Source organism: Chiloscyllium punctatum, chromosome 9 (genome assembly GCF_047496795.1).
Source record: "Chiloscyllium punctatum isolate Juve2018m chromosome 9, sChiPun1.3, whole genome shotgun sequence".
NCBI classification, from domain to species: Eukaryota; Metazoa; Chordata; class Chondrichthyes; order Orectolobiformes; family Hemiscylliidae; genus Chiloscyllium; species Chiloscyllium punctatum.
In genome coordinates, this window is record NC_092747.1 from 56,210,618 (window position 1) to 56,237,558 (window position 26,941).

At 39.4% G+C, this 26,941-nt stretch overlaps 1 protein-coding gene and 1 non-coding gene across 3 annotated transcripts in view; both read right to left on the reverse strand.

The window, feature by feature from the left end:
• Positions 1 to 26,941, reverse strand: part of LOC140481424 (PC3-like endoprotease variant B) — an 865,619-nt gene that overhangs the window by 248,242 nt on the left and 590,436 nt on the right. The gene's annotated exons all lie outside the window — the stretch shown is intronic.
• On the reverse strand, positions 22,148 to 22,249 carry LOC140481714 (U6 spliceosomal RNA). Its single transcript, XR_011961589.1, has one exon. It is a non-coding gene; the product is annotated as a U6 spliceosomal RNA (small nuclear RNA).

Here is a 26,941-nt window from a genome sequence, read left to right on the forward strand (position 1 = left end):
GAAGGGATGGTAGGGTGAAGGAACCTTCCATGACAAGGTATGTAGAACATCTAGTCAAGAGAAAGAAGGAAGCTTACTTAAGGTCGAGGAGGCAAAGATCAGACAGGGCTGTAGAGGGTTATAAGGTAGCCAGGAAGGAACTGAAGAATGGATTTAGGAGAGTTAGAACGGGGCATGAGAAAGCTTTAGTGGGTAGGATTAAGGAAAAACTAAAGGCATTCTACACTTATTTGAGGAACAAGAGGATGACCAGAGTGAGGGCAGGGCTGATCAGGGATAATGGAAGGAACTTGAGCCTGGAGTCAGAGGAAGTAGAGGAGGTGCTTAATGAATACTTTGCATCAGTATTCACTATTGTGAGGGACCTTGAAGTTTGTGAGGACAGCGTGAAACAGGCTGATATGCTCGAACAGGTTGATGTTAAAGAGGAGGATGTGCTGGAAATTTTGAAAAATATGAGGATAAAATAGTTCATTGAACCAGACATGATATACCCAAGGTTACTACAGGAAGCAAAGGAAGAGATTCCTATGCCTTTGGCAATGATCTTTGCATCCTCACTGTCCACTGCAGTAGTGCCAGATGACTGGAGGGTAGTAAATATTATTCCCTTGTTCAAGAAAGGGAGTAGGAGTAATCCTGAGAATTACATCTCAATCAGACTTATGTCTGTGATGGGCAAATTATTGGAGACGATTCTGAAAGACAGGATTTATGATTACTTCGAGAACCATAATTTGATGAGAGATAGTCAGTGTTGCTTTGTGAGGGGCAGGTCATATCTCAAAAGTCTTATTGAATTTTTTGAAGATGAGACAAAACACTTTGATGAAGTTAGTGCAGTGGATGTGGTGCACATGGGTATTAGCAAGGCATTTGATAAGCTTCCCCATGGTAGGCTCATTCAGAAAGTAAGGAGGCATGGGATACAGAGAAATATGGCTGTCTGGATACAGAACTGGCTGGCCGACAGAAGGCAGAGGGTGGTATTAGATGGGAAGTATTCAGCCTGGTATTTAGTGGCCAGTGGTGTTCTCCAGGGAATCTGTTGTGGGACCTCTGCTCTTTGTGATTTTTATAAATGACTTGGATGAGGAAGTGGAAGGGTGGGTTAGTATGTTTGCTGATGACACAAAGGTTGGTGGAGTAGTGGATAATGTGGAGGGCTGTTGTAGGTAGCAACGGGACATTGACAGGATGCAGAACTGGCGATACAATAAGAACAAATAATTGTGGATGCTGGAAATCAGAAACAAAAACTTTAAATTGTAGAGAGAAAGCAGAGTTAATATTTCAGGACCAGTGACCCCTCTTACAGCAGCCCACAGTAAACCTCATATTGTGCAATGAGATAGGGCCAGTTACATATCTCACAGTGAAAGCACTCTTATGCAGCAGTGACCACATGATGATTAAATTTTACATTCATTTTTAAGGTAAGAAAAATGGGTCTGAGATGATTTTTAAACTTGAATAAGCATCATCATGGGAGCATGAAAGCACAGGAAAGAGGCAAATTAGGCTAATGAATAGGACAGTAGAGGTGCAGTTTCAGAAATTTACAGGGATATTCAAGATTACATAAATAGATTCATAGCAAGAGGAATTATGTTTGACCAATTTATTGGAATTCTTTGAGAAGGTAACATGTACTTTAGTTAAAGAGGAACTGGTGGATATGCTCTACCTAGATTTCCAGAGTCGAGAGTATGGTGCTGGAAAATCACAGCAGGTCAGGCAGCATCCAAGGAGCAGAAGAATCAACATTTCGGGCATAAGCCCTTCATCAGGATTGATGAGGAGATGCTTCATCAGTCGGCTATTGCTTGACCTGCTGTGCTTTTCCAGCACCACATTCTCGACTCTGATCACCAGCACCTAGAGTCCTAATTTCCCCCCTAGATTTCCAGAAGGCATTTGATAAAGTTTCACATCAAAGGTTACAGTGGAAAGTGAAACCTCATGGCATAGTGGGGAGCATTTGGGCGTCGATCAAAGATTGGCTGGTCAACAGAAATCAGAGTCAGCATAAACAAACCTTTTTTAGCTTGGTAAGATGTAACAAATGGTGTGCCACACGAATCAGTGCCTGGACTGCAACGGTTATGTAAATGTCCTGGTTGAAAGGACAGAAGGCGATAGTCACCAAATTTACTGATGAGACAATGTAGGTAGGAAGTGAAATTGTGAAGAACACCTAAGCAGGTTACTTTAAGAAAAAACGTCAGTTTAAGCAAATGGGTGAAGATCTAACAAATGAAATGTGGGAAAATGTGGAACTATCTATTTAGGCAGGAAGAATAAAGAAAACATATTTTCTAAATGGAGAGAGATTGCAGAGCTTTGAGATATAGATGGACCTGAGTGTCCTGGTACATGAATCACAAAAGCTTAGTATGTAGATACAGCAAGTAATTAAGAAAATTAATACAGTGTTATATTTATTGAAAGGAATAGAAAATTCAAAATAATCCAGATTATGTTGGGTTACAACAGAAACCAATTTAAGATCAGAAACCAATTTAGGATCATCAACTGGGTTCGCAATATGATGCATTTACACATCCTAGAAACTACAAACATAATATTCAGGACCTTGTTTGATGGAGATGGAAGGAATTTGTGCACATACTGCAACTTTTTCTAAAAACTGGGTTATGGAGACAGCTAAATTCTGATGCATCCCCGTGGCAATGCCTTTATTAAGCCAAACTATCTTTCTGTTCTGAGAATTAAGGGACAGTTACTTGTTCTTGCTGTACCTCCATTGGAACACAGGAATTAAGAATGAGAGTAGGCAATTCAGCCCTTTCATTCCATCAGTTTACTTAATACCTTCTCCCTAGTTATAGTAATTTCACCAAGTTCTTCTGCAGTAATTGCAGTTTTTTTGGGAAGCAATTATCACCTTCCCACTGTGAAAACAGAGACAAAATATTAGCTTCGTGCCTTTGCCATTCCTGAGTTTGCCACTTTCACTTTACTAATTTTGTCCACTGAAGGGCCAACATTTACTTTCACTATTCCCTTCCTTCTTATATACTTAGAGAAGCTTTTGGTATCAATTCTTATGTTAGTTTCTTCTCCTCGTTTATTTTAGCTCTTTGAATTTCATTTTTAGTAACATTTTGCTAGTGTTTAAAAGTTCTCCCAATCCTCCAAAATGCCATTAGCTTTTACAGTATGATATGCCCTTGTTTTTGCCTTTATGTTATCCTTGACTCATTTGTGAAGCCATGGATGACTTTTTACCTTTCTACAATTTCTCTTCCTCTTTAACTGAAAAGCATTTAGTGTCTCCCTAGACCTTTGCCATTGTCTTTCAATTGTCCTGCCTTTTAACATTTCTGCCCAGTCCACTTGGGCCAACTCCTTCATCAGGCCTGTATAATTACCTTTGCCTCGTGCTAAAACTCTCAAATGTGATTCTGTCTTCACTCTTCCAATCTGAATTTGAAACTCTAGCATGTTGCAGTCACTCCTTCCAAGAGGATCCTCAACCACATGACCATTTGTCAATCCTTCCTTGTTACAGAATACCAAATCTAAAATAGTCAATTCTTTGGTTGGCTTCATGAAGGTTGCTCTAAGACATGAGTAATGTCCCAACAATTAAAGGGAGTCAGGGGGCTGAGTTGAGTGTGGTTGCCATTACAAAAGAGATAGTGCTAGAAAAGCTAAAAGGTCTTAAAATTGACAAATCTCCTGGCCCCGATGGGATACATCCTAGAGTTCTGAGGCAGGTGGCTGAGGAAATAGCAGAGGCGTTGGTTGAGATCTTTCAAAAGTCACTGGAGTCAGGGAAAGTCCCGGATGATTGGAAGATCGCTGTTGTAACCCCCTTGTTCAAGAAAGGATCAAGACAAAAGATGGAAAATTATAGGCCAATTAGCCTAAGCTCGGTTGTTGGCAAAATTCTAGAATCCATCGTTAAGGATTAGGTTTCTAAATTCTTGGAAGAGCAGGGTTAGATTAGAACAAGTCAATATGGATTTAGTAAGGGGAGGTCGTGCCTGACAAACCTGTTAGAATTCTTTGAAGAGGTGACAAGTAGGTTAGACCAGGGAAACCCAGTGGATGTGGTCTATCTAAATTTCCAAAAGGCCTTTGATAAGGTGCCACACGGGAGGCTGCTGAGTAAGGTGAGGGCCCATGGTGTTTGAGGTGAGCTACTGGCATGGATTGAGGATTGACTGTCTGACAGAAGGCAGAGAGCTGGGCTAAGAGGTTCTTTTTCGGAATGGCAGCTGGTGACAAGTGGTGTCCCACAGGGTTCAGTGTTGGGGCTGCAGCTGTTCACGTTATATATTAATGATCTGGATGAAGGGACTGGGGGCATTCTAGCGAAGCTTGCCGATGATACGAAGTTAGGTGGACAGGCAGGTAGTACTGAGGAAGTGGGGAGGCTGCAGAAGGATCTAGACAGTTTGGGAGAGTAGTCCAGGAAATGGCTGATGGAATTCAACGTGAACAAATGCGAGGTCTTGCACTTTGGAAAAAAGAATACAAGTATGGACCACTTTCTAAACAGTGAGAAAATTCATAAAGCCAAAGTACAAAGGGATCTGGGAGTGCTAGTCGAGGATTCTCTAAAGATAAACATGCAGGTTGAATCCGTGATTAAGAAAGTGAATGCAATATTGTCATTTATCTCAAGACGGTTGAAATATAAAAGCAGCGATGTGCTACTGAGACTTAATAAAGCTCTGGTTAGGCCCCATTTGGAGTACTGTGTCCAGTTTTGGGCCCCATACTTCAGGAGAGACATACAAGCACTGGAGTGTGTCCAGCGGAGATTCACACGGATGATCCCTGGAATGGTAGGTCTAACATACAAGGAACAGCTGAGGAACCTGGGATTGTACTCATTGGAGTTTAGAAGGTTAAGGGGAGATCTAATAGAAACTTACAAGATAATACATGCCTTGGAGAGGGTGGACGCTTAGAAATTGTTTCCGTTAGGCGGGGAGACGAGGATCCATGGGCACAACCTTAAAATTAGAGGGGGTCAATTCAGAACAGAAATGTGGAGACATTTCTTCAGCCAGAGAGCGGTCGGCCTGTGGAATTCATTGCCATGGAGGCGGGATGCTAAATGTCTTCAAGGCAGAGATTGATAAATTCTTGATGTCACAAGGAATTAAGGGCTTCGGGGAGAATGCGGGAAAATGGAGTTGAAATGTCCATCAGCCATGATTAAATGGCAGAGTGGACTCGATGGGCTGAATGGCCTTACTTCCGCTCCTATGTCTTATGGTCTTATGGTCCTGCATTGTCTTGCAGCTGAAACCTGTAGATTGTATAATAATCTAGGAAAACGTAGGCCAACACTATGAGCATTAGGAAGTAGAGACCAACTACCGTCAGCCAGCTTTACAACACAGGACGCTTTCTACCACCATTAGTAGCAAGCCAATTTATAAAACCATTAGTGACACTTTCTTTCCTACAGATAAAAACAGTCAAAATTATCTGGCAGCAATTAATCTTAATGGCTGTGTGCAGTAAACAGCAATGGGCTAATTCCAGTTCTGTCAGCCCCATCAAACAATCCCACATTAGGCAGGTTTTCACTGATCCATTAAACATATTCAGTACAACAACAAATCTAGTGCTGAAGGCATATGCACTAAACATTACTACAGTGATCTTCCGAAACCATCATTATCTCTTAAATAGTACTTCCCCCGTGTATTATCATTGTGCTCTACATTAGAAATACTTTGATTAAACTCCCCTAATTCATAACAGACAGCTGCAGACCATTTAAGCAGTTAATCTCAACACAACAGCTATTGAGAAAATGTAACAAATGAAAGCTGTAAACTGCAAGTCATTACCACAGCAGCCACTTGCTTTCTGTTATAGCAAAGTGCTCACTGGAGAGTTTTTTTTTGTTTAGGAGAATTATATAGTGCAAGAACCATCCTTGTATAACTGTCTTGTTTCTTTCATCTTTTACAGAACTGTCCTAAGCCATAAAGTGTTAGAACAATGAGACGTGCCATCAGCACTGCGAAGGTGACATTCATAAACAGTCCAAGAATCATATCATTCAATTTGGCAATGGTAATGCTGAACTGAAAAATGTTTGTGGTCTTCCTTGAAGTATGCTATTTTCAGTATCTTGATAGATAAGCATTAGAAACCTATTTCATAAGTCCATGTATAATTGGCTTGACCTTTCATGTGCTACTTTGACATTTTTGTTTCTTATAAAATCCAAACCGAATGTTGTGTAGTATTCCCAGACTCATGAGTTTTTTTTCAAGATTAGATTTCTCATTTGGTTTAAATAGGTATGGCAAATAAAAGTTGCTTGTCTCTAACTTTTCAGTCCTTCTGCCACAGAGGATTCATACATACTAATTACTGAAGTGAAGAAGCCTCCTAATTATTTCAAAAGCAAAAGAAATTGTAGCATTTTGTTTAGAATTAGGCTAGCTACATGTTTTGACTGCACAATATTGAAACTATTGAGTATCAACTCACATTACTACATCTACAAACGTAAGTTGTGATATTAAAAGAGAAAATGCTGGAAAATCTCAGTAGGTCTGGCAGCATCTGTAAGGAGAAAAAAGAGCTGACATTTTGAGTCTTACTGACCCTTTGTCAAAGGTCAGTTAGACTCAAAAGGTCAGCTCTTTTCTCTCCTTACAGATGCTGCCAGACCTGCTGAGATTTTCCAGCATTTTCTCTTTTGGTTTCAGATTCCAGCATCTGCAGTAATTTGCTTTTATTAAGTTGTGATATTGTTAAGTAGTGTGTTACGTTCCAGTTACTTCTTGTGTGTGTTTAGGGTCCAGTAGTAAACATGTATTCACTTTTATTTTCTCATTTTATCAGGATATAAATTTGTAAATATTGGCCTGTAAACTTTTAAGGCTGATGATCAACTTCACTTATCTCCCATTGGTAGTGTGGACTGGGAAGAAAGGTCCACTAGAGCATTATGTGGTAGCCAGGTGTTGTTTATTATTGTGTTCTCTCTTTCCTCCAACAAAATACTTGGCTATAAAACCTAATACAAGGAAAATCTCATTAAGAGTGGCAGAGAAATGGAGTCAACTGTCAAGTACCTGCCAGAGTAATTATGATGCAAAAATAGCTGATGCTTCTGTGGCACATTGGCAACCCATTTAGATCAACCAAGGCCCACGGTGTTTTCTCTTCTTTAATTTCACACAAGCTTCAACTTTGTACACTACAACTAGGTTTAAATATAACTAGTAACTACGACCTGAATTTGTTGGGTGTTGAAGACAGGATGGGCAGAGACAATCCACCTGGTCACATTTTGTCAGCAGCTAATTAACTAATAATTAAATGCTACCAGAAGTGGAAAGCATCTTTTTACTGGCTACTTAAGTGGCTCAACTGGGCTTTGGACAAGTGAGATATCTACTAACTTCTCTGCCACCAGCAAAGAGGCACTTTGTTGGGAAGGTGATTGGCCAACACCTTCCTGCACTACCTTGCCAGCCTTCCCACCTCTCAGCCCTTCCCCACAGGGCTGGTAAAATGCAACTGTATGATTCAGGGTAACGGTCACTTTTCATCAGAATTATAAATGAGGTTGATTCCTGCTATGATAAAATCAGTGCTCACATTATAATGTGAGGTTCAGTCTGGCAAGTACTGAGCTTCTTTGTTTGCCTTTTGACATGATGCAAATGTGCTTTTGATGACGGACAATATACTTTTGAGCACTTGAGGAGAGTAAGGTACTGAACTTTCCTTTAGGCAAACATTTTACTGTTTTATTTAAATGAGGAAAACAATCTGCATTCTGACTGCCATCTAGAAAAATGATTAAAATGTTATATTTTTTAAAACTTTGATCTTAGACAACAGTGAAAGTCAATAGGGTATTTTGGGTTTTCAACAGAATTTATGCTTAGAATGTAAGAGTCCAGAAGGTGTAGGTCAAGATGTAGAGATTTTTGTCAGGTATCTCTAAACAGAAGGAAATTCAACCAAGAAATTTGAAAAATAATTCCCCAACTCTTTGGTTAGGTTTCTGATTTTCACTGAAGAATGTTTCTTTTTATCAAATGGTTGTGTTAAAGAAATCGATTGCTTGGCAAGTTAAACTGGCAGTTAATCTGTACGTAAACAATATTTGAACTTTGTGTGTGTTTTCTCATTGAGTATTTGAATATAAGACTAAATGACATAGAATTGTAGTTTTCCTCAGATTTTGACTCACATTTGGAAAAATAAACCTCCTAAAACTTCCCATCTATAATTCCTTCCCTCCTAATAAGTCTTTCATGGATGCATATTAATTTTTTATCTGAGTACATTCTTGAGAACTGCATCAATACATTAATCTACGATGAGGGCATCATATATTCATACAAATTGTTGACAACTCTAGCCTAACTCAAGTGGGATCCAGTGGATCCACTATTTTCAGAAAGCCTTTGACAAGGTGAGGCAAAAGAAACTGTTAAATCAGATAAGAGTCCCTGGTGTTAGGGGCAAGGTAGATTAGAGGAGTGGTTGACTGGAAGAAGGCAGAGAGTAGGGATATAGGGGTCTTTTTCAGGATGGCTGCAGCTGACAAGTTGAGCTCCGCAGGGTCAGTGTTGGGTATACAACTATTCACATTATAAATCAACCAACTGGACAAAGGAATAGAGGCCAATGTTGCAAAGTTTGCAGATTAAACAAAAATAGATAGAAGGACAGACAGTGTTGAAGAGTTGGGTAGGCTGCAGAAGGACTTGGGCAAGCTTGAAGAATGGGCGAAGAAATGCCAGATGGAATATAATGTTGGAAAGAGATGATGCACTTTGGAAGTAAGAAAAGGAGTATATATTTCTAAATAAGGAAAGATTTCAGAAGTCTGGAGGGCAAAGGGATTTAGGATCATGGTTCAAATTTCTCTTACTGTTACAATGCAGATTGAATTGGCAATTAGGAAGGCAAATGCAATGTTAGCATTCATTTTAAGAAGGCAAATATACTTGTATGGCTGAGGTTATAGAAGTCTCGGGTCAGACTGTTTTTGGAATATTGTGAGCAGTTTTTGGCCCCGTATCTAAGGAAGAATATGCTGGCATTGGAACTGATCCAAAGAAGGGTCACAAGATCCCTGGTTGAAGGGCTTGTCATATGAGAATGGGTTGAGGAGTTTGGATCTATTTTCCATGGAGTTTAAAAGGATGAGAAAGGATCTGATTGAAATTTACAGAATACTTTAATCTGAGTGTGTTTTTGTGAATTACCTCAGTACATTTTTCTAGACTGAGAGCACCATAGAGTCAATGTGGAGAAGTTGTTTCCAATAGTAGGAGAGACAAGGACCCAAAGGCACACCCTCAGAGTGAAGGCATGACACTTTAGAATTGAGATAAGGAAGAATTTCTTCAACTAGAGAGTGGTGAATCTGTAGAAATCTTTGCCACAGAGGGGTGTGCATTGAGTGTATTTAAGAACAGAAATAGATATCCTTTTGATTGGTCAGGGGTTCAAAGGTTACATGGGGGAGGCAGAAAAATAGGGTTGAGAAACGTATCAGCTAAGATCAAATGGTGGAACAGTCTCGATGGGCTGAATGGCATAATTCTTCTCCTATATCTTATGGAAGAAGGCAGAAATTTGGCTAAGTGAATTAAGGTTGAGCTCAAGAGATTTGGCTTATTACAATAAGTGGCCATGTCAAGAGAGATATGAACTGTATCTCTCCAAATGTGCGCAGCTATGTGATATAAAACAAAAAGCCATTAAATAGACTCTTGAAGAAACAGTAGAGTATTTTTAAACAAACAAGTTGTCTCCTGACACAAGAGGCTGGGAAGGTATAGTGGGGCATCAATGGGAGGAAATAATGTGCCCTCGGGAACCTTACAAACTTCAGCAAGGTCAATACTGGAGAATGTTGTTGGAACAATACCAACATAATTATCATTAACTTGAATTTTCAGTCCTCTATGCTTAAAGTATTCTCAAAACAAACATAATTGACTGAAGAGCTGCCACTTCTTGGAAATTGTTTATTGCTAGCATCTACCAATTCTTAAATGGTTGTGCTATGGCAGTATTGTCAACAGGTAATTGATTGGAAACTAGTGCTCACAGGAATCACAAAGTACAAGCTGTTAAATTTACTCACAATATTAAATTAGAATTGTAAAATGGCCTCTGAAGGGCAAAGGAAAGAGAGAAGTGTTAACATTTGTTTATTATTGACTTACAGACCATTTGAGGTCCATAGCTAAAGAAAGGAACAAATAAATAACATTTATATAGAGTCTTATTCCAGTATGGAATCATCCCAGTGCATTTTGTGTAATGAAGCAACTTTTTTTTTGATATATGGCAAAGTGTTTCGATTAATCATTTCCACTGGGGAGCTGCACTTGCAGAAAGCAGAGATTGGAGAATTGATATAACTGATCACTCCTCCTTCAATTGCAGTTTCTCCTGCTAGTTGAGGATTGATGAAATTTCATCTTTACTGTTGTAACTAAAACAAATAATAAAGAGTTTCTAGTTATTTTCATCATTTATTATCCTAAAGATATAACAAATCAAATACCCAGTTCAGAAGCCCAATTCCTTGTGCAGCAAAATTGACATCGGCTTTTAAACAATTGCTTCAGTGCACAAACTTAAAATAAAACACAGTCCTACTCTCTTCTGGAATCATCAGCCAATAGGTTACCACCACAGTAATGGATTGCTCATATAAAGCAATTGATTTGTGTTTCTATTCGGCAGTCATGAGGACTTGAATCTTTGGCTTTAAAGAAAAGACTCAAATTGTTAATGGTTTGCTGATGCTCAAGTAATGAATCCAACAGTCAAACCAAATTTGAATGCTCTCCAGCAACAGAGGCACAATATTAGCAATGATAGAATTTTACCATCAAAAGAATTTGAAATGAACATGGTTTGAAACATTAAAACATAGGATTTGGTAAGATTGTGGCTGATCTGATTGTGAATATGGAGCTTGCTGCTAACTTTCATTTATAAAACACGTTTCATTATAGTTGTTTACAATGACATTACATCAAGGTGAATCAATCAAGTATCGTTCTCTTGCTGTTATTACACAGGTAGAATGTGGACTAAGCAGACGTGTTTCATTACAGGTGTAATGTGCTTGTTAAAAATACTCAAATATCCATGAGTTTTTGCACAATGTGCCCAGGATTTGCCTGAGGGAAAAGGTTACAATACCCCATCTCCTCATACTAAAAAAATATCATGATCACAACTGGATTCTGTCATCAGTAGCAAATAATTCTGAAGGTTTGAGTCCAAAGCAAATGCTTGGAATTAGTGAATATAAAGTCTTGTTATCAATCTGCAATCTGCCAGCAATTTACAGCTAATTTATCAATGACCATGCAGCTGCACACAGTATAGCAAAGCTCTCCACATAACTATTGCACAGTATTTGAGAACATTGTATCTTAGCAGGGAACAGGAAATCACTAGAGTAATTAGAAAGGTACACTGTAGTGTACAAAATAATAGAAGACTGTTGTGTTTCCAGCCCAACATATCATTAAAGTCACAATTGTTATTTAATGTGGCACAATCATCTTTCTGATCTTCATCAAATCCATTTAAGTAATTATAACTTCCTTCATTCATTGGCTTTGACAGCTACCTGGGCAGGAATGCAGTGTATTTAATGGCAAATAAGTCTTTCTCCAGCAAAGTAAATTCAAATGTTATGCACATACCAGAATTTAACACTACAGCATAACTTCTAACTTGTGATATATATTTGCACCTCATGTATATTTTGAAACATATTGTTCCAGCAATCTAAAACTTGGGGAATTCTCCTGATGACTTGATGACAAAATGTGTAACATCTCACCAAGCTATAGAGGATTACAAGCCCTCGAAGACAATTTAATCAGCGAAGCCAAGATGGCAATTACTATTCTATCATTGGCAACATTGCCTTAAGGTTATGGAGCAGAAATAAAGATTGCTCCAGACCTGACTCCTAATTGTTGTTTCATAATACCTGACTAGAAGAGTAAATACACACAAATATTAAACAAGAACAGATCAGATTCAGTTGTGATAGTGTTCATTGTTTCATGGTCATCTATGTGTACAGGAACAACAGCAGCAGATGCATGGAAACACTACCACTTGCAAGTTTCACTCAAAGCTACAAACCTTCCTGAATTGGAATCATATTGCCATTCCTTCACTATCACTGGGCCAAAAAGTCATGGAACTCTTTAACAACACTGTGAGTATTCCTAAGTGACAGGGACTTAAACAGTTCAAGAGGGCAGCTCACCACGACATCCTCAACGGCAATTAGAAACGGACAATAAACGCTGTCATACCCACACACCCATGAATGGACAAATTTTGAAATGTTCCAATTAGATAAGGTACGAGAGTGTTTCTTAGGGCTGTGGAATAGTTTACAAATAAAGCTTCATCAGATCACGTGAGAGAAAAATATAAAAAATAATGTTTCTTTTACTCTGAATCTTTCAGGGTGCTGGGGTGAGATTTAACTTTGGTAATGATGTAAAGTAAATGGGAGCCAATTGGCAGCCATTATATATAACACCTGATTATTCTCTCCATTGATTTCATTGTTCAAGAAAATTGAGTGGGTCATCTCACTGGATCAGGTATTCAAAGCTTTGGAGGGGATGCATAAGAAAATTAATCGAATCAATTCTATCATGATGAAGCCCAAGTTCAAATCCCACCTACCTCAAAGGTGTGGCATAATGTACCTGAACGGGGTGAATAGGAAAATATCTTCCATTTTACAATTAATGTAAAAGTTGGGGAGTGAGGAAGGAGCTGAGTGCTCCTTAGAATACAGAGTGTTTGAGGATATTTGATACAGGTGTTCAAAATCATAAATAGCATTGTTAAAGTGCAAAAAATTACAGATTTGAGTTATTTGGCAAAATAATCAAAAGTGATTTTTTTTCTACATATGCAAATAGCAAGTTGCTTTGATGGGAATGAGATTTACTGGATAGGTCTGACACAGTCATTGTAGGCTGAATGGCCTCCCTTTTATGCTGCCATTGTGTGGCATGACTGCAGGCCGGTCTACTAACACACCTTCACCAAAATTTAATATTGCCTCTAACACCATTAGTGACAAACATTACACAAGTCAGATTGAAAGACTGATGCATTACTAATCTCTGTAAGTAACTTTACTGACAAAAATGATAGGATTCTTCTTGTTTCCCAACTAACAAGGGAAAGGTTGGATGAGCACCTTTTTTTTTAACTGAAGAGACTATTCACTGAAAATGGTTAAATCATGTCAATCGAGCATCAAGGAAGTTTGCTCTCTTTTTGCAATTCAGCTTTCAACTATTCAAGAATCTATAATTATCTGAAATTCAGCCATAAATTTACAAACAACACAGCGGTCATTTTATTGTCCCTTTTGGTATTGGTGTGGCTACTTCAGGCGACATATCTTCAACAGTCATGGATGGTTGATACAACTGTAGTGCTTAGTGAAACAAAACATCTGCTCTTCCCACATCCACTTGGAGATGCCATTTAAATGATCTGAGTGAATTTTTTTTTAGATATGAGTCATATTTATTGACCCATACACAGACAAAGCTGTGATATTTTTGTTTTGATTATGTACAACCTTCAAACTCCAATTTCGGGTCAAGTACTAAAAGCAGATAAATGTAGCAGCTAATCCACATTTCTGGTCACTTTCAAAGTCTGTAATCATGAAAATTATTGTCAGTGAATACGACTGGACCAGATTATGGTGGCTGGAGATGGAATCAGTGTCAGGCAGCAGCAATTTACATAATAATGGGTTCTGAGTGTTTCATCAGCACCTTTTGTTTGCTTAGTGTGCAGTGCTACAGTAAATTGTAAAAAAGTCATTTCTCTGCAATCAGCTACACAATATCAACAGTAAATAAAGGAAAAGGAAAATAAATTCTGATTAAAGAATAAACAGAAGCCGTTAAGATCGATCTTCTGTGACATGTTGACTACTCAGATCAACTGAAAATTTTCAGCATTTAATCACAGCTCTACACTGCCATTTTCCTAAGATGCAAATGTCTGAAATGTGTACATTTACTGGACATCACACAGCAGTAACCAGTATGCCCTACAAGCGAATTGTTTTGGTCGCGGCAACATTTAAAATATTTTTACTAACATAAAATATAATTGTCACACTAATAATTGCAATCCCAATGAACATCCCTTTTGAATAGTGCAAAACACTCTGGGTATTTCCACCTAATATCGAAGTTTTAAAAATAGGCCCCGCAGAATTCAAGCAACGACTCTTTCCGATTCAAAACAAAACCTTAAAATTAAACATTTATGGCCTCAGAATTTTATTTGACTTTTGCAAAAACAACCTCAGTAACCAAAATTAGCTTTTGAGTGTTGCTCTTAGTATGTTGTAAACAAAACATTTGAAAGATTTCTTACATTAGCACGCCCTTCATTTTCTTCAGAATGCTTTAGTTACACAGAGGTGGAAGAAGGAAACAGCAGATGAATTTCCACAGGGATTCTCTCAATTGTCTGCTTTAACTTTAGTGGAAGAGCTATGGATAACTTAAGATAAACAACAGATGCGCCAGCATAGATTTATCACCAATACTGTTAACTCACAGTGTCCTTTCAGCTGCTCACTTTGACGTGCTATCTCAGCAGTTTAAAAGAATTGTGCATCTGCAAGTTTTTCGATCACCCGAAACCCATCAGATAACCCCAGTTAGAAGCTTTTGTACTGTCACTTCCCCATGCTCTAATATCATTTCCCCCATGAAAGTCAGATCATGCTCCCTCAATATCCTATTATCTATGCACTGGCATGCAACATTGAAGTTTTTAGGTCTTTTTGCTCCGACTTATAATCCTCTTTTTTAAAACCACATCACATCCATCTCTAATACCCATCTTTGATTCACCCTCCTAAAGCGTCATCTTAAAAACCCAACTCTAAAAATGCCTATTAACATTATCTTCTCATATGTTATCTATATTTCCAAGGTATTTGACATGTTGTCACCTGAAAGCTTCATACTCACTACTCCCTCCCTCTCTGGTTAGCTGTCCCTTTGATCAAATTTCAACACCACCAATAGCACTGAAACTGCTACCATAAAAGTCAGTGTCACACTATTACTCTTCAGCCACTATATCTTTTTGATAGAAAGTGCTGGGAAAACTCAGCAGATCCAGCAGTGTTTGTGGAGAGAGAAAAAAACAAGTGCAGTATTTCAAAGAAGTCATATTGGACTTGAAACATTAACTCTGTTTCTCTCACAGTAGATGCTGTCAGACCTGCTGAGTTTCTCCAGCACTTTGCTTATGTTACTTTTCAGAAACCACAGTTTTTTTTGCTTTTGTATATCTTTTTGAGTTGCATCCATAACTTTTCCTGTTCTGTGCAAAGTGCCCTTCAAGTGTTTGAACATCAATCTGTTTTAATACAACTAGGGCACCTCCAATAAGTGTTTCTTCTTCAGTCTTCAAGTGGAAAACCGAGGATCTATTTTTGGTCCATCTTCCTTCTGGCCTACATGCTGCTCCTCAATAATATCTTTTATCGGCAGTGGGTCATTTCCCATGTTAGAAAGAAAACCTTCTGTTAGTGGGAGTCATATCTGGCACAAAAGAACATGACTGTGATTACTGGAGGCCAAATATTACAGTCCTATGACATCGTGGAATGAATTCCTTGTTGTGGTCCATTCCAGACCATTTCATCAGCTTCTTCTATGACCTTGCCTCCATCATAAGATGAGAAGTGGGGGTGATTACTGATGATTGTACAATGTTCAGCTCCATTTGCCGCCCCTTAGATACTGGGATGAGTATCTTTGGGTTGATTAATGACAATTAACATTTGTGCCATGTAACATTTGCTGGGCAATAATTATCTCCAACAAGAAAGTTTAGATTAGATTACATTACAGCGTGGAAACAGGCCCTTCGGCCCAACAAGTCCACACTGACCCGCCACCCATCCATGCCCCTCACTTAACACTACGGGCAATTTAGCATGGCCAATTCACCTGACCTGCACATCTTTGGACTGTGGGAGGAAACTGGAGTACCCGGAGGAAACCCACGCAGATACGGGGAGAACGTACAAACTCCACACAGTCAGTCGTCTGAGGCAGGAATTGAACCCAGGTCTCAGGCACTGTGAGACAGCAGTGCTAACCACTGTGCCACCGTGCCGCCCACAAAGTATTTAATCTTGACTTTCAAAGGCATTACTGTCACTGAAACCCCAACTATCAACATCCTGGAGGATACCATTGACCAGAAACTGAACTGGGCTCACCATAAAAATCATGGGCAAAAGTGAGGACTGCAGATGCTGGAGATCAGAGTCAAGATTAGAGTGGTGCTGGAAAATCACAGCAGGTCAGGCAGCATCCGAGGAGCATGAAAATCAACGTTTCGGGCAGAAGCCCTTCATCAGGACCCCTTTTCCAGCACTACTCTAATTTTGACTAGTATAAACAATCCTGGCAATCTCTTTGGCTCAATGCTAACTTCCAAACTTGCACAAAATGCATCACCAAGAAACCTTCTAACAAGCACCATTTTTCATTCATCTTTCAACACAGTTCTCACCAGCCTAACTGTTTAGTTATTCTGCAATATAACATATCTAAAATCCTTATCGATTATTATTACACCTTTCTCTCATGGATTTATCTTCAAATGTTGATGTCTTGCGCATTGCGTCCTTTGCTACTCTATTGCAACCTGAGTTTTCAATATCTCAAAATAGCCCTCTTGAACTTTCACTACTTCCTTCCATTTCTGTCAGTATTTTCAAAAAAAAATTCTCAAAATCCATCTCTTTGATCATGCTTTTTGCTCATCTCTTGTTTTCCATCCTCTGGAATAACCTTGTGTTGAAATATGTTGTTTCAATTAAGATAATCCACAAAAGGATCTCATAACGTTTTTTCTTACAGTTGCTGATTCTGAGAAATGAGAGCCAAATACTGATTCTGCAGACAATGCAGACAGCACTTCTCATCTAGTACTGCCTGTGCCTTTGTTGGAATGAACAGGCCTTGCACAATAATACAAAGGCAGTTCATTTAAATACTTCAATGACACTGATAACTTATGTCATGACATGTTGGGAGTACCACGTATAAAAAACAGAAATTGCAGGAAAAACCCAGCAGGTCTGCAGCATACGTGAAGAGGAAGCAAAGTTAATGTTTTGGATCCAGTGAGCCTTCTTCAGAACAGACTGTAGCTAAGAAAAGGTTAGTATTTACACTGATGCGGTGGAGGAAGGAGTAACTTGAAGGTTAAAAATCACACAACACCCTCTTATAGTCCAACAGGTTTAATTAGAAGCACACTAGCTTTCGCAGCGACACTCCTTCATCACTACCACCTGATGAATGAGCGTCGCTCCGAAAGCTAGTGTGCTTCCAATTAAACCTGTTGGACTATAAGAGGGTGTTGTGTGATTTTTAACTTTGCACACCCCAGTCCAACACCGGCATCTCCAAATCAGAACTTGAAGGTGGAGGTGGAGGTGGAGTCCAGAGAGACAGCACGACAGTTGGACAAAGGAATGGGTAAAGAACAGCCTGAGAGAATCAACAGCTGCTTATCAACAGCTAATTAATAGCTGACAATGAGTTGTTTGTAGCAGCCCACGTGATAACAAGGCCTGGTTTGTGGGGATTGGGATAAGGATATGGAAGTGAATGCTCAGGCTCAAGAATTCTTAAATTCAATATTGAGTCTTGAAGGCTGCAGGATTCCAGTTTGGCGAGTACCATGTAGTACCATTGGCGAGACCCAATGACACAGTTTCCTTAGTACTTTTAAAAACACTATATTTTCAAGAATTACAAACCTGATTACATACATCATGGAGGTGAACTTCAGATAGTTCAATGCAGAACCTGCACAAAAACTCTCCTTTAGGTTCAGTAAAGTATTTGCATGAAATGAGAGCCAGGTTTTTGAATGAAAAAAGTGCTTGAGATGCATAAAATATATGATTGCTTGCCTTTGTGAGATGCCTTTGTGTGGGTATCAAATGAGGATTCTGACTCCCAGTCTATCCCCAGATACAGCCTTAGACTGACTACTTGATTGAGGTGTTTGTGTCTCAAGGTAGGGAGTATGCTTAAAGAAAAAGGAGAGGCAAAGTAAAATCTAATTAATTTTAAAACTTAAAATATTTCAATATTCTAACTTTCTTCTCAGAATGGATATTAAATCTAACACGCTGTTTTCTTAATATATTAAACTATATTTCATTTTATATCACTAACAAATTTCACATTTGATATAAATACTTTCAAAGTTATCCTGTTATTCTCTTTTATTTTGCTTCTAACTGTGATACCAATTGACTAAATGTGAACATAAAATGTACTTAAGATTTGCAAATAATTATTAGAAATGCTGAGGGACATTTCGTTTTGATGAAATCTTCATTTCACATAAACATCTACAACTATCCTGCTGCTTTAATTTTACTTCCAGTTGTTTTATTATGTTCAGGACTATCAGCAGGCAGCACTATAAAATTCTTATTGGCGGCATGGAGAGATTTCCTTGTGTACACACCAAACTTGCTTTTGTTGCTAAACAAGTTAAGGCAGGTTTTAAAAGTCAGTCTTGTAAAATCCCTGATCTCAAGGGAGCACCAAAATGGCCATCATCCCTGACAGTAAATCTCCATGTAGGAGGAATCGAATCAAGCTTTCAATAGGTACATATGCCAAATAAGTGGGAGGAATTAAATACCATGAAACCTTTAGAAACCAGGGTGCAAGAAAACACAGAGCAGGAGGGGAGCATCTGGCAAAATGGCAACTAGTTAGCAGCTGCCACGATGACCTCTAACTGCATCCATAGCAACTAGGCTAAAGATGGAGTTCAGTTTTATTATTTTCACACCCACAATGTCAAGCTTGTGAATCCCAGTGCTATTTTGTAGCTGAAATCAGCAGACAGATCTATTCATTGGACCAGAGCCGATATCCTTTAGCTAATGAGAGCAATCATCACTTTCTTGGCAGAAACTGCTGCATGAGGAGATAATATGCACCATAGTAATATTTACCCAAAACATGATGAAATGGTCACAGAAAGGAACAAAAACCTAACTTGAAGCAGAGGTATTTCTGTAGCCTGTATTACTTGATCCATTTGGCTACCTATTTTCCAAGCTCATGAACAACAATATTTTACTATGTTGGAACTGAAAACTTGGTTTTTAAGAGACTGTTATTTCTTCAAAGACTTTGAGAGAAGTGCTTAATGCATAACGTAGAGAAGGAATAAATTTTTATCATGATCCTGTCTAAAATTGATAAAGATCAACAATTAGTCCTGTAATTAAATTTGACCTCCATTTTCAAAAAATATCCAGGATTACACATTGAACATGATAAAATTCAATTGGTAATCTCAAGCCTTTCTTACATACATATCAATCTTTTTGTTTGCTGAGTAAGTTAAGGAGATTTTACAATCAGACATGTACGACCTCTAATCTGAAGGTAACAGCAAGACTATCACTACCAACAATACCTGAAGCAAACTCGCCTTGGAAGCCTATCACCACATCCTCACTCATAGAAGTGCCTTTCTAAATTTTCTTCTCTTCACCATTCAAAAGATCCAACTACTCACTACGTTGAAACAACTGGGAAACCAGATGGTTTTTGCAGCCAACCCCTTCCACTGCTGTTCTTCTGAAGGAAAGGAATTTGACTTGGAATTCTAACAGTAAGACACGGAAAAACATCATCAAATAGGACACGTCTCCTTTTCTTAAGGATCCTTCTGTTTACTCACATCCTAAAAAGCTTAGTGTGGCAACATCTTTCAATTGCTCTTTAAAATCAGTAGGCCTACTATCAATTTTCCTGTCTACCATCTACAAGACACAAATCAGGGGTGTGATGGAATATTCCCCGTTTGTCTGAATGAATGCCACTCTAGCAACACTCAAGAAGTTTGATACCACCCAGGACAAAGCAGTCAACTTGATTGGCACCGCATTCACAAATATTTAGTACCTCCACCACTGGTCCTCAATAGTAGCAGTGTGTACCATTTGCATAATGCAGTGCAGAACTTCACCAAAGATCCTTAGACAGCCCCTTCCAAACCCTAAACCACTGCAATCTAAATACAGTAGCAGAAAAATGGGAGCACCACCACCTGCAAGCACTCACCATTCTGACTTAGAAATACATCACTGTTGCTTCAGTTTTAGGGTCAATATCCTGGAACTCATTTCCCAGCAGTATTGTGGGTCTACCTACAGCAAATGGGTTGTAGCAGTTCAAGAAGTTTGTTCTTTCTCAAGGACAACTAAAGGCAGAGAATAAAATTTGGCCCAGCCAACGATGCCCACATCCCATGAATGAATAAAAAATAAAATTATGATTTGTTGTTATTTGGTTAGTTGCAGCGAACAGTTAGCCAAACATTGCTTTCAGAATAAATGCAAACGACCCCCTCTCCATGTGCTTCACTTTCTGAATTTACCTCCTTCAACTCACAGATTTATATCAACATGATTTAAAAGTAGCTGTTGAATCCCTGTTGATATAGGAATATAGGTGAATAATCAAAAGAAACACTCAAGAGATTTAAAAGCTATAGCACCCAGTGTCAACAACTGGTAATTTAGATGTCTTCTTCATCTTCTTAGGCAGTCCTTTAGGATTTTTGAAAATTCATTCACAGGATATGGGCATCTCTGGCTAGGCCAGCATTTATTACCCATCCCTAATTGTCCAGAGGGCAGTTGAGAGTCAAGCATGTCATTGAGAGTCTGGAGTCACATGTAGGCCAGACCAGGTGGGAATCGTAGACTTCCTTCCCTGAAGGACATTAGTGAGCCAGATGTTTTTTTTCTGACAGTTGACAATGATTTCATGGACATCGGTAGATTCTTAATTCCAGATTTTTGTTTTTTTTATCAAATTCAAATTCTACCATGTGTCATTGTGAGATTTGAACCCAGGTCTGCATAACCTTAGCTGAGTTTCTGGATTAACAGTCAAGTGATAATAACACTAGGCCATTACCTCCCCATTGGTTAGCTTCCACTCTAGTTCAATTGGTTCTAAAATGGCTGATATTAGCACTGCTTACATGAATGTTGGTGGTTGGAGGATTGGCTGGACAAGTTGTCTGGAAGGTTGCGCACTCTCTGTGACACTGTGACCCTGCAATGGTGTGTGCTTGATAAAATTTCTCAATTTGTTCAATGCCTTCCCAAGCAAATCTTCTCAATTTTAATTGCTCATAAGCCACAAAACTGAAGTTCAACAATGACCTGGAGCTCAGTTTCTGAGTGAGAATGCACACAAGTGACTAAAATTGGTGTGATTTTAGTTTTGGATTGAAGGTGACATAGGTTAACAGTCCCTGCCCAGTCTGTGGATGATCTCTGCTTATGACGGTAATTTGTGAAGGTGAGGTGCAGTTTCGCAGCGATGAAAATGGAGAAGAGAATATGTGCGATGATGCAATCTTATTTGACCCCAATCTTTACTGAAATTGAGTCAGTGATATGTAGTTGGTGTCCTGAAAGGGATTCTTAGTATCCTCCCATCCTGTCAGCTGTGATGCAAATGTTCAGCTCCATGCCTTTCTCCAATGCAAAATGTGAATCACAATTTGGAAAAAAAATATTGTTTCTTATTTTATCCAGTTGTAAGACATTTACTTTTTAGCTTCAATTCTCACAAAAAAATCTAATCATTAGTTTAAACATCTCTCCACTTCTAGAACTGTGATGTTCAAATAATTAATTTCCCTTCGTAAAATATCTTTGCTGTATGCTATATTGACAGTTGCTGCACCTACCTGTTCAGGAAAGTATGCAAAACAGTCTTTATAACTACAGGTTGGTGGTGGAGAAAGGTTTGGTAACAAAATTCAAGGGGGAAAAATACAGCCCTTGAATTAATTAAGGAGAATCAACATTGACTTGCAAAAGAGATATCTTAGTTTGACTAATCAAATTGAAGTATTTCATCAAGTGACAGTCAAGGTTGACAAAGGAATGTGATGAATATCATTCATATGGATTTCAATTAAACTTTTGGAAAATGCCAAGAAACAAAACTGAAGTTCAAAGAATAGGAGAGTAAGTTTTTTTGTGGAACGCTTCATGAATTTGCATGTCATTTTTGCACACGGGCCATGCTAATCTTCTTGTGTTGTTCCAATTTTAGTGCTTAGCTTGGATAAAAATTGACATAAGGACAGGTAACAGCAAGACAAGTTAAGTGCTTTTTTTTCCAATTGGAGGGGGTAGACAGCGGTGGTCTCCAAGGATCAGTGTTAGGCTCACTTTTTTTTTAAAAAGTATGATTTGAATATTGGAATACAGATTAAATATGCAACATTTGCCAATTATATCAAACTTGAAGGTTTAATAACACTGAAAATGACACCAATTGATTATGACAGGACAAAGGCTTACAGAACGAGCAGACATGTGACAGGTATAATTTAACACAGAGAAGTGAGAGGTCATCCATTTTAGCAAAGGGCATAGGGAGAAACATTAGTGACTTTGTAGGGAAGCGTTAGTGGAGAAAGAGAGACCGAGGGATCTATGTGCATGGGTCTTTGATAGAGGCAAAATATACTGAGAGGGTAGTTTATTTTATTCATTAATGGGACATGGGCATCACTAAGTGGACCAGCATTGATTGCTGATTCCTGTAACCTGCGATCTTGAACCACTGCAGTATCTGTGCAGTATGTTAGACCCACAATGCCATTAGGGAGAAAGTTCCAGGATTTTGATTGAGCGACAGTGAAAGAAAGGCAACATATTTCCAAATCAGGATGGCGATTGGCTTGGAGGGGATCCTGCAGGTTGTGGTGCTCCCATGTATCAGCTGCTCTTATTGGTGGTTGTTGTGGTTTGAAAAGTGATGCTGAAGGAGTCTTGGTGAATTTCTGCAGTATATCTTGTAGATGATATATACTGCTGCTACTGAGTGCCCATGGTGGAGAAAGTGGATGCTTGTTGATGTCATGCCAATCAAGTGGGTTGATAGCGTCAAGCTTCTTATGAGCTATTGGAGCTGCACACATCCTAGAAAAATGGGAAAATGCCATCACTCTCCTGACTGCTGTCTTGCATATGGTAGATAGGTTTTGTAGGGTGAGGGGGGGCGAGTTACTTGCTGTAAGAATCTTAGCCTCTGATCTTGTAGCCATTGTGTTTGTATGGCTAGTCCAGTTCAGTTTCCTGTCAATGGTAATCCCCAGCTTGTGAATAATTCTGAATTCAGTGGTGGCAACACCATTGTATGTCAAGGGACAATAGTTAGATGATCTTTTGTTGAAAATTATTGTGAATGACTCCACTTTATCTTGTGCACTGATGTGCTGAGTTCTTCCAGTTTTGAGAATGGGGACATTTGTGGAATCTTCACCACCTCCAGTGAGATGTTTAGTTATCCAGCACCAAAACCCGGTTTTGGCAGTGCTACTGAGTCCAGGTCAGACCATTGATTATGGGATCACTTATATCACTTGCTACATATGTTCATTTGGCACACAAGTAGTCCTATGCTGTGTCTTTACCAAGTTGACACTTCATTTTCAGGTATGCCCGGTGCTGCTCCTGGCATGCCCTCCTGCACTCTTCATTGAACCAGGATTGATCCCCTGGCTTGATAGTAATGGCTGAGTGGGGATATGCGGGGCCATGAGGTTACAGATTGTATTGGAGTACAATTCTGCTGCTGTTGATGCCCCACAGTGCCTCATGTGTGCCCAGTCTTGAACTGCCAGGTCAGTTCAAAGTCTATCCTATTTAGCATGGTGATAGTGCCACACAACACAATGGAGGGTTCTCTCAATGTGAAGGCAGGACTTTGCCTCCACAAAGATTGTGCAGCAATCACTCTTATCAATACTGTCATGGACAGATACATTCGCAGTAAATTGGTAGGGGTGAGGTCAAGTATGTTTTTCCCTATTATTGGTTCCCTCACTATTTGCTGCCCTAAGATCAAAAGAAATAGGAACAGGAGAAGGCTGTTTGGTTCCTTGAGCCTGCTCCGCTATTCAATAGGATCACTGGTAATCTAACATTCCTCACATCCACTTTCTTCCCCTTTCTCTGAAAACCTTGATTCCCCTACTGATCAAAGATTTATCTCAGCCTTAAAAATATAAAAAACTCTGTCCCTACTCCCTGGGGCACAGAGTTTGAATGACTCTCAAACCTCTGAGAGAAGAAGTTCTTCCTCAGCTGAGTCTTAAATTGGCACCTTTTCACTCTGACACTACATTCTCTCGTCCTGGACTCTCTCATGAGGTGAAATATCCTCTTATCATTGACTGACCCAGTAGACTGCAGACTCAGTCTTGCAACAAGTCCTTTAGGACTTAACCAGATTGATTACCAGTGCTGCCACTGAGCCTATTGTGGTGATGGACACTGAAGTCTCTGACCCAGAGTACATCCTGCACCCTTGTCACCCTCAGTGCTCCCTCCAACTGCCATTCAACATAGGATTGCGCAGTCATTAGACAAGGGAAGGCGGTATGCAGTAATCAGCAAAAGGTTTCCTTCACTGTGTTTGACCTGCTGCCATGAGATGACATGGAATCAATGTTGAGGATTGCCAGAGAAACTACTTCCTAACTGTACACCACCTCTGCTGGGCCTATCCAGGGATTGTGGGTTTGGACATTTTCTGTAAGGTATGATTCCATATGTACAACTTGTCAGGTTGTTGATTTACTAGATACTCTCCCAATTGGGACAGACACTCTCCCAGTTTTGGTACTAGCTCCCCCCCCCCCCCCTTGATATTAGTAAGGGAGACTTGCAGAGCCAGCAGGGCTTTATTTGTTATTGCCATTTCCAGTGCTGAGGACAATGCTGTGTCCCCATCTGTTTCCATGTATTTTTTGATCATGTTTTTCAGTTATTACAACCGAATGGCTTGCTAGGCCATTTTAGAAGATAGTTAAGAGTAAACCACATTGCTGTAGACTGAAATCACATGTAGGCTAGACCAGTTAAGAACCAAAGACACCCTTCTCTAAAGGATATTAGTGAACATTCGTAATTAGTCAGTGAAGCATATGGGATCTTGCACTGCAGAAAGAGAGGTATTGAGAAATAGAGATGATGTACTGAGCCGGTATTGACTTTTTCTCATCAACCTGTTCATAGATGTTATTAAATACCCATGAAGCAGGTGGGACTTGAGCATTTTTGGTCCAGAGGTAAGGACATTACAACCATGCCAGAAGGGCCTTTAGAAAGGTCTTCTTATACTCCAGTTAGAATTTTCTGTCCAGTATTGGTCACCGTATTTTACTAAGTTTGTGGGTCTTGATTTGGCACAGAAGCAATTAACCAGAGCAGGGTTTCTCAGCTTTTTCCAGGGTGTGTGTGTGTGCGCGTGTGTGCGCGTGTGTGAGAGAGAGAGATGGAGCATGCATGAGCAGAATATGGGTTGTGCAGTGACTGAATTAGGGAGGAACCAGCAGTTTGATCTCCTGGCAGTGGAATAAGATGCAGAGATAACGACAGTGACATGTTGGGACTCATACTAGCTTATGGCAAGTCCCAACTGTAATATTATTGCATGCTATGAATGTGCATTAGCATAAAACATTTTTTATGAGCTCTTACCTTCGAGATAAAGTCTGCAGTGCAAGAGAATTTCACAACTCTTGCTTCACTTTCCTTTAAAGGTAATGTGCGAGAGTCCAGTTTGTGCAGTTGTGCTTGAGTCTGCAGTTTTACTTGTTGAATTTTGCTACACAATGGAGAGGAGGATGACAGTGGCACATTGGACAGAGGTTCAAGACAATGAGGGTGAGTCAGCAATGACAGTGAGGGGATCCTGTGTATTGTCAGGTCAGGAGCATGGAGTAGTAAGTGGGAAAAGTATATCCTGCGTCGTGGTGGGGTTTCTGAGAATGATCAATCAAGATAAGAAAATTGGATGCCTAGAGGATGCTGTCAGTACTGCATCTGTGTCTGCAAGCCGGTTCATATCAAGGTATTGACTGGCAGAGTCTTTCCAGGACTTTGAGTTCACCAGCAACATTTCAATGATCCCACTGAGAACCACCTCAAGCGATATATTTTACAATGTGTAGAAGAAGGGAGATCTGAGCCTCCCAGATCTGCAATGTCCCATAAAGTGGTGAGTACAATACTGGTCACACACACACACACACACACACACACACACCACACACACACACCACACACACACACCACACACCACACACACACACACACACACACACACACACACACATCACTGCCATAATAGTGGGGAGGTCCCTAATGCCTGTGTAACCATCGAGATGGGCCAAGTATGAGGCATACTGATGCGTTTAGTTCTCTGACTCAGCTACCTTCCATTAAAATGATACATACATGAACAAAGCAAAGTTAGAGAGTTAGCAACTCCCTGGAGAAGGAGAATTGTAACTCCAATGCATATGCTGGCTCCTTCTAAAGGCATTTATGGAAGCCATGCTAGTCAGAGTTTAGTGGTGAGTGAACAAACTTTGATGGTTCTGTCAGTAAAGCTTAAAATTCCTGGTGGGACAGTGGCAACTTTAAGATGGTACAGTTTTTCCAGACTGGAGATGTGAGAAGTTTAAAATTACTTACAGCTCAGATTCAGCATTGTTGCCACAGTGACTGGGAACCGTGAGGCACAATAATAGAAACAGAAGTAATGAGGTACCAAAGAAATATTAGTTAAAGGTCATCGGTCCAGGACATTAGAAAATCAGTAAATAAAGCCTAAGCAGATCTGACCTGACAAGGGGAAAAAGTTTGGGAGGCATTATGATCACAATACACACTGGAATCACACAGTAGGATTATAATTAAAGCAAGAATAATTTATTGAAGCCATAAAGAAGTGAACCCACAGAAAAG